We start from the raw sequence: 12,502 nt of genomic DNA, 5'->3' as shown, positions 1-12,502 counted from the left end.
CAAGAGAAACTTGGGAGAGTTCAGGCAATTGTTGGGATGCTCTCTGATATGTTGGTTCCCTTGAGCCCCCTCATTGATTGCTAATCAGAGTTGATTTCCACTCTCAGGTGTACCCCCTTTTCAAAGGCTTTTTAAAGACTCAGAGGCCCCCAAGGTTTTTCTTTGGTCCCTAAGACTCCCACTGAACTATTTTATTAATTATTTTAGCTGCAATTAATAAAATTATTAACAATTACTTAGAAATTATCTCTTGGACTTTTCATGTGTCACAATATTATATTAAACAATTGGTTGTTATGTTCCCAAATGAAGAACTTTAATTTTCACCTGTTATTTTTTATGATGTTAGCCTTGCCTATCATTTCTTGATCTTGATATCTGTTTGGATCTGTTCTTTTTCAACTAACCTATCATATAAACTCGATACTTATATAATCATCCAGGTTGCTGATTAAAATATATGTTAAAAAGAGCAGGAACAAAGACAGAGCCCTATAGTATTCCAGTAGAGATTTCCCTTCAGGTTAACCACAGTCTATTAACACATTTTGGATCTCTTTGGTCAGTCATCTCTGGGGAGAGGTGATAAAACAACAAAGTATTATTGTATACTTTTCCACTTGGCACTAATGATATCATGACACATGCTGAAATCCATGAAGCCTATGAATATGCTATTTCTTTTTTGAGGACATCCAAAGGGAAGTTGATCAATGAATTCAAGGCATTTTATTATATAATATTTATATTAAGGAATATGGATTCATATCTTCCTTATATGAAGTACCTGCCAAACACACATGTATGTATGTATGTATGTATGTATGTATGTATGTATGTATTTTGCTAGGCATCTCATTGTTATTTCAGAAGGTAGCAAAACATTCTAGAAATGGGATTTTCATCAAAGCTGGCAAGTGTTCACATGTAAAGAGTAACTAGAATAAAAATCTTGAAGCACAGAATTACTTTTAATACTAAAATTATTATAATTGAATATATTACATTGATAGCCACTTGTAATAACTTATCATAGACACCTATTGAGATATAACTAAGAAGCTTTGGTTAAGAACCATATTGATTTTATAGTTAAAAAAGGAAGGCAAAATCATTTTATCAAAATCTTTTTAAAACTTCCAGTTTCCTTTCAAAGTTCCGCTATAACAGTTACAACTCTAAGTCTTTTATTTACAACATATGGTTTGCCAGACACTTTTTTTGGACAATTGGTCTATATTTCCTCAATTACATTTGAAGAATTTGCAGATGGATGCTATATGAGTGTCTACAATTATATCCCACTTCTCTCAAATAATTTACCAAGTTAAACTTATGGCAAAGATTACCAAGTATCCTCTGAAGCAGATTGTTAGAGGGGGTTAGGAAATAATACTTGCCAGTTTTCTCATCATTTGACATGTCATTCCATATACAGCAACTGGAGTCACTCTTGTTGGATTCAAAAGGAACTGAGACTAAGTCTTGAAACTTTTCTGAACCATTCAATATGATTCACCTGAGAACTTACCAAACAAATCAAATCATAGATGTTATTCTGTCATCCTTCATTCATCTTTAGCATAAAAGCTATTCTTTATTAAAAATATGGATCTAAAAATTTCACACACCATTATCATCATACTTTAGGACTTGTTTTATAGAAATTTCATAATGATAATAATTCATCTGACACTCCCAAATTAAGCAAAATGAGTCTTTCCAAGGAGACTCGTCAGTAACAAAACTATTATATGTACCCACCTCAAAACTGTGGTTTCAAATTCACAAACGGAAGGAAGTAATAATGTTATCAGAAGATGACAGTTGTTTATTGAAGGCCCATTATCATAGTCAAGACTGACTAAAAAAAAAAAGTCATGGTGGTTACTTGTCCCTTAACTATTGTAGAGGGGGAAAAAAGCAAGATGTGTATAAAATAAGGGTACATAGTTATGTAGTGATGTTTTTCTCTTTTAGTCTTTTTTTAAAAATGGATTCAGTTCCTGAGGTGCAGTGATTTCATAGTAGTTTCTAAAGTAATAAAGTGACCTCATATTTAAGATCTTAATATTAATACCAACTGCAACAGATTTTTATTTCAATTCTACCCTTCAGCTATTAAAGTGACATCTTGGACAATTAGCATGATACAAGGAAAAGTATGGTATTTGTAGTCAAAGAAGAAAGTTTCAAATTCAGACTCAGTATTTTTCTACCTGTATAAATTAAAGTGAATCCCTTAATCTCTATGGTTTCAGAATTTTTATTTGTAAAATGAATGGGTCATACAAGATGACCTATAAGTTTACTTCTAAACTGCAATAAAATACTTTGTGCTTTGACATATTTTATAATAAAGTTTCAAGGTATGAAGAGAGAGGATAGAGTCAGCATTCCATCTCCATAATCTCTACCACCTTGATCATTACCTTCCTTTAGATCCTGATGGATGCATCATATACTAACTTGAACATAAGAATCTTGGGAATAGGAGTTCCCTCATAAAACAAAGATGAACTCTGCTCCTCACATTCTAATCCCTTTTTCTTCCCTCCCCCTATCCTGCAGAGAATTTCCATATTGAATTGTTCTACAAATCAATAGAAAAGAATATATTCAATGCCTCCTATGTGTAAAGGACCGTACTAGGCAGTGGAGACAGAAAAATAAATAAATAAGCAAATGAATGGATAGATATATAGAGACAAACAAATACATAAGTTAACAAACAAAAATAAGTAGAAAAAACAAATTTGCAAATACATGATCAATGAGCAAATGTATACATGTATGTACAAATAAAATAAAGAAGAAACAATTCCTATGATCATGGAATTTATCATATATGTCAGCATATACAATGTCCTGGTTGGATATGCTTTCATTTATCAGAGCCAGACAATGAATAGTGACCAGTACTGTTGATGTGGCAGAATGGTAAAATGGAAAAAAAACACCTTTGATATGTACTAGTTACTGTGCTTAGCTCTAGGGATACAAAAATATACACATATATATGTATAATAGTAGTAGTAGTAGTAGTAGTAGTAGGCTTCCATCAGTCGTGGATGACCATGGATCAGCACCTTGTAGAGCCACAGGCAACAGTGTGGCTGTGCAGTCTGATACGGGAGCCGCAGCTCCTGAGTGACTACCTCATCCCGTGTTTTATCTACCCCATGAGGAGTAGCTGGAGTGTCCTCTCCAGGGGGCTGGCCTGGGCAGATCAATATGGAAAACAAGCTGTTGCCCATGCAGCAGGTTTTCCCTCTCTGCGACATTGGTGGATCCAAAGGAAAGGCAGAGCCAATACAGTTTGGCACCAGTGCCTCCTCAGGAGTTGCCAGAGGGATGTGATGTCCAACATCCAACTGCCTAAGGGACTCTGACTCCTGATTTTTCCTCAGGGTTACTTCTGAAACCTTTCCCATATATGGGTATAGCCTCAAGGCAGCTGAGGTTTAAAATCCTTCCCCTAGGCAAGTTGTCTGCAAAGGCTAAGGAGCCCCACCTGCCCGAAGTGACTGGGTTTAAGGCCCCAGTGACTCGCCTTCACCCCTTCTCCTGTTAGTGGAAACAGTTCTGCCACGAGAAGGCCAGGAGTTGGGCTTTGGTTGTCAGAGGCTATTTGAGACGGACGCTATTGGAGCATTTTATAGACAGTGGGAGCTTATCCCCACTCCCACCCCAGCATGACAAACCTTTGGAACCCTTATCCACTGCACCACCTAGCTGTATATTTGTTTTGTTTTGTTTTGTTTTAGTGAGGCAATTGGGGTTAAGTGACTTGCCCATGGTCACACAGCTAGTAAGTGTTAAGTGTCTGAGGCCGGATTTGAACTCAGGTACTCCTGACTCCAAGGCCAGTGCTTTATCCACTGCGCCACCTAGCTGCCCCTGTATATTTGTATATGTATATATTTTTAGATGTATGTGTATACAATTATATGTATATAAACAAACACATATATATGTATACACGCACCTCTGTGTGTGTGTATGTGTGTATCTTTAAATGGAGGTTCAGAGTACATGACCTCACTATTCATTTAGAGAGGCAAAGGTCTGTGATGAGGTAGAATACCAAGGCTGACAAGATCTTATAGGATGGTAAATAGCACATATTTCCTTAAGTTTTTTATATGTTTCACCAGTGGTTTATTTACTGTTAATATACCCTATAGATACTTTATTATATGTGAATGTGGCTTTTACATTCCTTGACATGGATTAACATTGCATCACAGTTACATTTTATATAGTCTATGTATCTTCACCTATAAACATTCTGTAAATGAATTATCAACTCATTCAAAAAAGTGAATGTTAACACTGTTTGAGCAGTATTTTTTTTTTTTGAATATCAGTTCTTTTCTAGATTTTTGTTGCTTTAGAAGAGGGCTAACAACATCATGGTATGATGTCTTGACTGAATGAATTGGATTTAAGTGAGGCAGAGTTGCAGAAAGTTATGAGCTCCACCCTGTCTTCCAGAGATATTGAAGTCTAATGGTGAGCCAAAAATCAAGATGACTAATGATGACCTGGACTACAATGATTGACCTTGGTATCTTCCATTTCTGACCAAGTTCTAACTGTTCCACAGCACCTTCATGGAAGTTGTAAGAAAATGTACTTATCTACCCATTCCATCAGTTTCACATGCTTGGAATATATGTCCCCCTAATTCACCAATGAGTTTTTGGCTTTTCAGTTACCCTCAACCTGGTTTAGCCCATCTGCTGAAACAATTTTACAGAGGTTTGATCACTGTACATGTTATAGCTTCTTGAAGTCACAGTTTATCTAGATGACAAATAGCCAAATATATAATTGCATCCTGCATCATTTTCCATGGATACTAAATACCTTCATTTTTTTTTACTTTAAAGAAATATGAATCTTCATAAATCAATTAATATATTATTTATATGGGGACATTACAATAATATTGGTTGCAAAATTCAAAAATTTTGAATAAGAATAATAAGAAGAGGGAGGTGGTCATTAAACTTGGGAAAAGAAATTTACCAATGAGTGGGTAGGGCAGCTGTTTTCAAGCATGTGAAGGGTTCTCATGAGATGGAGATTATCTTTTTTCCCCACTTTAAACCTAGAAGGTAAATTAGGAATGTCAGAAGACTGAATGGAAGTGACAGAAAGGCACATTGAGGTTTAATATAGTAAAAAACATCCTAATGATTGATGTAGTGGAAAAATAGAATGAATTCCCTCAGGAAGTAGTAGGTTCTCCTTCCTTGAGATAATGAAACAATGACTGGGTGAATACTTAAAGATTATAGTGAAGATTTCTACATATGTATAAATTGGACAAGATCATTTTAGGGTTCCTTTCTAACTCTCTGTTTCTGGAATACTTATATTATCTACCTCATAGGATTAGCATAATAAAAGGCTTTGTATATTTTCATGGTAATTAAGAACCCCTTACTAAAATCTTACTCAGAATGAAGTGAAAGTGATAAGGTGTCATTAAAGGCTCTATTTTCTAGCACATTCTGAAAAGGAATAAATATTTCCATAATAGACCACATGCGTGTCTACCATCTGCTAAATTTGAAGAGGTGAATCCACAGTTTGGGCAAAGCCTTAGTAAAAGTTATAGTTCTTATCAGCAGATTGATACCTACACTGTTGTAATCACAGGAATTTTTGGTACTATTCTACAAGAATCAGTATACTTCAACAAAACAACCAAAATATTATCTAACATTTAAATTTGACTAAAATTAGGGGGGAAAGCAGGTCTGAATGAGATTTTATTATTTGAAATCAGATTTTTTTCTTTGAAGATAACTTCTGAACTGTCATTTTTCTGTGTATACAATATAATGTTTAACCAGCAAATGACATTCTAGTAGATAATCTGAATCAGCAGGATATTAGACATTTAACATATTTTATTTCATCCCTGTATAACTATTTAAATATAGAACATTTGATTTAGGGGTTGTTGTTTTGTTCTTTTTGTGAAAAAAAATTTGCATGGTAAAGGAGCTGACATATTTACAAACTAGCAATTATGGCCCATACCCAGCAATTTGGGATATTCCTCAATTGTTCATCTCATTGCCAAATTGCACATTTCATGAAACTATATCAAATGTTATTATCATTGTCTTAGTTGTGTTGATTTCCCATTGGAGAAATTTTTATTTTAGCTTAATATATTTTGTGCTTGTTTTTTGCTCTTGGTTTATTTGTTTTTAGTCCTTGAGTAGAAATCAGCTAATGACACCTTTTTTAGAACAAATATGTTTCTATAGTCTTTTTCTCAGAAGCTGGGCCATGATGATCCCATTGGGCTTCTTGGTTTTCAGCATCCAAAGGGAGGGGTGGAAACATTATAGGAAGTAGATTGAATCACAGACAATGAAGATGGTTGTAGGTCATTTAGCAGCTGTAGGGAACACTTTAGTCCTTTTGAGAATGGAGAGTCCCTTTGAATATTCACTATTAATCCATGACAGTTCTCATAAAACAAGAAAGCATCAAAGTTCATCTTCGATTCTCCTTAAAATGTATTATCCTTTGTTTACATGTATCATCTTTCTTTTATTGAAATCTTCTCATTGGATATCCCCTTTTTTCAACTTTCAATGTGTTTTTCTACCACAACTCTACTTCCTTTCCTTAGAACTCAAAACCAAACCAAACCAAACCAAACCAAAACAATTTCGACAAGCATTTATAAAGCACTCACCATGCCAAAAGCAAAGCACAATAGAAAAAAAAAAAGAGGTTCTTTAGTTCTCTATAATTAGCATTTTCCTCTGAACTTTGTTATACTCCTGTTGATGTTCTGATCGTTCTGAGTAAGAATGATAGTTAAATAAAACATTAATACTAATTTTGTGCTGTCAAAGGGTCATGTATGATAGTTATATGAAGTTTGGGTAAACATTTTGGACATTCCTTGAAGAAGTATATCCTCTAAGGGTTCCATCTATAATATGCTGATATTTCTAAATGATAATACTTCAAAGCATCAAAGAAAGGATTAAATATGAAACCTTAAAAGAAATGAACAGAATTATGATTTAAAAAAACCCCTAAAAGTTTATTTTGTTTTTCATGAGACATCTCTTTCAGTGTTGATGTTGGAGATTTCATTGTAGCCACTGGCATAACAAATTTCTTAGGTGCTGAAACTTTAAGTCTGATTAATTCACTTTGGACATTGGCATGATCAAGCACTCTTGTAATTACCTCAAAATGATTTCAAAAAGTAAATAAATCAATGAAATGAATCAAAGAAGAAACAAAAGAACACTGATTTAAAAGATTTATATTATGATTCTCAATATAACTTGTAGAGGGCAGACCTTGCAGCTAAGATCTGAATTAAGATTTAATAATTATGTATATTGCCTTATCATCATGGATAAATTACATTACCTCTCAGTGATCCAGGTAAGAACATGAGTGTAAGGTACAGACCAGTTGCCTATCTACATAGGTGGAGGGCATTTCTCCATGGAGATTTACCTTTTTTTTTTTTTTTTTGATATGGCAATGAGGGTTAAGTGACTTACCCAGAGTCACACAGCAAGTAAGTGTCAAGTGTCTGAGGCTAGATTTGAACTCAGTTCCTCCTGAATCCAGGGCTGGTGCTTCATCCTCTGTGCCACTTAGCTGCCCCTGAGATTTAATTATTTTACCCAAATACATTGATTTATATATTAAAAATCCTTGGAATTAGGGAGATAATTATTAATTAGGCTCCCTGGTCCTTATTCCCCCAAATGTTTGGGAGCTTCCTTTACCTCCGTCATTCCACTGGACAGGATGAAAAAATACAAATATCCAGTTCATGCACAGGTCTTCATAGCTATCATCATTTGTTATCTCTAAGAATGCAATCAGGTTAAAAAATTAAATGTTCACATTAATCTGTCTCAAAACATCTTCAGGGAGCATATGCAGTATTTCTTCAGTTTGAAAATATTGTATAACCAAATCCAATTTAAACTCTATAAGAAACTGTTATTGCTGTATCAGAGAATCAATTTTTGAGCCAGAAAGGACAGCAGAGGTCATCTAGACCAATTCCCTCATTTTGCCAATTAGGATATTGAAACTCAGATAAGGGTAGTGACTTGCCTAAAACCATGCAAATGGAAAATAGTAAAGCTGAAACTTGAATGAAGGCACTCTGATTTCAAATCCAGCACTCTATTCATTTGGCCACATATAAGAAAATTTATTTAATATACTGTGTCTTGTAAGATAGTTTCTTTGATCTCAACAATGTGTAATTTTTCCAAAAATATATAAGGGATTATGGGAATAGTGTTAAATTTACAGTCAAAGGACTTATATTCCCATATTGACCATGTTATTGCGTAAACCTGAGAAAGATATCAGTGTGTGTGTGTGTGCATGTGTGTGTGTGTGTGTCTTTGTGTCTTTGCGTCTCAATCTCTTGGTCTCTTGCTTTCTGTCAATCTCTGCCTGCCTGCCTGTCTGTCTGTCTGTCTGTCTCTCTCTATATGTAAAATGTATATACATAGTCACACAGGTATATAGAGATATCTCTATGTCTCTATACTCACATATGTATAGCTAGATATAAATATGTATGATAACTTATTAATTGTATACCATGAGCAACCAATACATTGTTATGTTGATGATTATGATGATCATTGCCCTAAGACAAATAAGAATTTATAGTGCATCAATACATTTGTCTAGATAAATATCATTTCATACAATTGGATATAGGAAGAATTGTTTTTTAAAAAATTCCTATCAAATTGAATCTTATGAAACAGGTGTGATGGATAGTCTTGTACTAGGGACTGAAAAAAATACCATGCCATATGTAGACATGAGGTCTGGACTTTACCAAATATTTGCATATTACTGTGAGTTCCTCGGAAGGCACTTAATCTGAAATGAGTGGGCAGTATTTGTTCATTACTCTCACAAACTATCATTCCTTTATAGAGGAAGTCTGTAAGCTCTTTGAATTTTTGCATAGTTTATGTGTCTATAGACCATTATAAGTACTTCTCATCTTTTACATTATCTCTCTTTGAAGGCATAAAAAAGTATTATACCTGAAATCCATGTTATTTATAAAATACTTATTTGGGACAGGCCCCTTTTATACATATTTGGAAAGACAGCCATGAACTCATTCTTAGATTTTAGTCAGATTTTCCCAAAGTAGAACTCTGGGGTGGAGACATAATTCTTGAGAAAGGCAAGCTCATTTTGTCAGACTACCGATAAAAAAAAAAATACTCAGTTCTTACTCTGTGCTTGAGAGACCTTTGGATCCCATGTGTCATTATTGTATGTATCTTAATATTCTTGTTATTGATCTGATCAGATTTCTTCAGTACTTTGGTTTTATACTAGTAAAAATATGCTTTATCTAAGAAGTCTGCAAAATAAGCAGTTTTAATGTAATATATTTTATTAATATTTTTCATTGATCTATTCTTTTGTTTTCTTACCTAATAGAAAACAAACAAAAATCTTTTATCAAATCCATATAGTCTAGCAAAACAAATGTCCATATTAGCTATGTAAACAACAACAACAAAAATAAATGTCTCCTTCCACACCTTGAGACTATCACATGACTGTTAGGATGTAGGTTGCATGTTTTATCATTATAGTATTGCCACTTTTTTCTTGAAATTGTACCTTTATTTTTTTCTCAAAAAATAATAGTATTCTATTCTATTTATTATTTATTCATCAATTCATTCCCCAGTTTCTGGTCATTCTCTTTGTTTCTAATACTTTTTCTCTAGGAAAAAAAAGAAAGAGCTGGTATTTATTATGAGTGTGTGTGTGTGTGTGTGTGTATTCATATGTGTCCTGTATCTTCTATCTCTTTGGAGTCCAAACCTAGTTACAATACCACTGCATATTTGTATAGTTTAGTAAAGCTTTGAACATAGTCTCAAATTATTTTCCAGAATTCTTGCAGGATCAATACATAATTTTGCAAACAGTGTATCAATGTACCTTTCTTTATGTTCAACATTGATAATTTTTCTTTTTTGTCAAGTTTGTCAATTAGATGGGTGTGAAGTGGAGCATCACAGTTACTTTAGATTTCTCTAATTATTAGGCATATCATGCATTTTATGTAGTTATTGAGAGCTAGGACTTCTTTGAAAATAATCTATTCATATTTTCAACCATTTATCAAATGAGAAATGTTTTTAATCTTATAATTTCATTTAGTACCTTGTATATCTTAGAAATAAGACTATTGTCAAAAAAAACTTATTGTAAAGATGTTCAACCCTTCCCCCTTGGGTACCAATTTTTTTTCTAATTTTAGCTGCATTGGCTTTGGTTATGTAACTAATTTTAAATTTTTACTTAATAAAAAAAGGACATTTTATCCTTTATAATTTTCTCTATCTTGTTTGGGAATAAACTGTTACCCTATATATAGTTGTAAAAAGGGATTTTTCCTCTTTGGTCTTTCCAAATTATGTATGTTGTCACTTTATATCTAAGTGTATATCTATTATGTTGGTATATTGTGTGAGTGATGGTCCAAACCTAATTTGACACTTTTTTCAATCATGAGTATATGAGTAACACAAGTAACCAAACACTTCAGGTATTTTTGAACACTAGGCTACTGTTTTTGTTTTTGTTGGTATGCTGTATGCGTAATCTGCCAGTACCAAATTATATTGATGATTATTCCTCTCTAATGTACTTTAGAATATGGTACTGATAGTCTTCTTCCTTTCACACTGTATTTTTCATTATTTCTCTTGATATTCTGATGTATAATAGCTTGAGAGCCTGAAGGGTCTGCAAAGGCCATTGAGACCCTCATTTTATAGATAAAGAAATGGAGGACCTGACAGGTTAAGTGACTTTCTCAAAATCATATATTATTAGCAGAGCCAAGATATGACTTGAATATTTAATCCAAACCTAACATTTCCCTCTTTGACTGCATGGTGATATTGTTTAAATCCTCATCCCAATCCCATTACACTTTTTTGTGTCTTTTCTCAGTTATTTGTCAGAGGTGAATGGAATTTTCATATATTGATGTTGGCATTGAAAGGTGGCCTGAGAAATTGAGCCAAATTTCTACTTTTTTTCCCCCCAAAAATAATATGGAACAAAAAGACAGTACAAATGATGGGGATGGAGATAGATTTGGAGTTAGAACACCTTTGTTCAAAATGTAAACATACTACTGTTAAATAATGAGAAAATCATCCAATTTCACTTCGTCTTAGTTTTCTCATCTGTAAAATCAGGATTAAAAAATAGCAATTTGGATTTATTGAGCTCACAAGATTATTGTGAGGAAAAATCTTTGTAAAGCAATAAATGCTATATAAATGTGAAATCCTCTGTGTGTGTGTGTGTGTGTTTTATCTGAATGAATCAGTATTTATTCTGGTACTTTTCTAATTTAGTTTTTACCTAACCTTCCATTTTCCTTTTGTTCTCTATCCAAATAAATGAAATCTCTAGGATTCCATAAGAATGTGGATCTTATTATGTTGGATTGCAATCAATACAGAAAAGGATAGAGGTATAATAGGTAGAAAATTGGACTTTGAGTCAGGAGGACCTGGTTTCAATCTTGTCACACAGATGGTTACTAATATTTTGGCCCTGGACAAGTAACTTAGTCTCTTTGAATTTTGATTAACTCACCAATTAAATAGTAAATAACATACTCATTTAACAGGGATGTTGGGAATATCAAATGATATGAAATATATCAATTGCTTGTTAGGTGTTAAAGTGAAATAAAATGTGATTTAAATTATTATTATAATCTATACATTACCTAGCTAGTGAATTCTATGTATTTGCCTGAATCTCATACAATTTATGTGGATTGCCCAGGGTCATATAAGTAGGAGCTCTGAGGGCAATAATTGAAACCATGTCAAGAACTATAACAACTATACCATACTGCCTTTATTTTTTTTTTCTTTAGTATCCGTATAATTTAATGGTCAATGCAAATATCCATAAACCATGTATCTCATCAATAGCTCTTCATATAAAGAAGGAATAATGAATCTAACCTTTTTTTTTTTTTTAAAGATTGAGGAAGTAAAATGTTCTTCTGAGGAAAAAAAAGAAAGATTAAATTTGTTAACATTTTACACCCTAGTTAAAATTGGCAGGAAACTGTTTGCTAAATTGTTTTACTTTTCACTTTGACAAAATTATGCTAGGCTCTACCAAGCAGCAAATAAGCCCCAGCTGGCTTCTTCTACTTTTTTTTTTTTCTGAAGTAGGACTAAAGCTTGCCTAGTTTTCAATTTTGAGAGACCAACTAGATAACTTTGAAGAATTTAAGGAGTTTTCATTTTGCCATCTTTTTTGTGAGTGTTAATTTAGTGGCCTGTTTCCTCCAAGAGATTCCAAATCCTGGAATAATATGTGTCTGACTATCATCAAATCATTGCTATGTGAAAGAACTTAATGGGAATAAGTTGGCTGAGGCCTACTGATT

The sequence above is a fragment of the Dromiciops gliroides genome, chromosome 6 (genome assembly GCF_019393635.1).
Source record: "Dromiciops gliroides isolate mDroGli1 chromosome 6, mDroGli1.pri, whole genome shotgun sequence".
Lineage (NCBI taxonomy): Eukaryota > Metazoa > Chordata > Mammalia > Microbiotheria > Microbiotheriidae > Dromiciops > Dromiciops gliroides.
Note: the sequence above shows the minus strand (reverse complement) of the source record.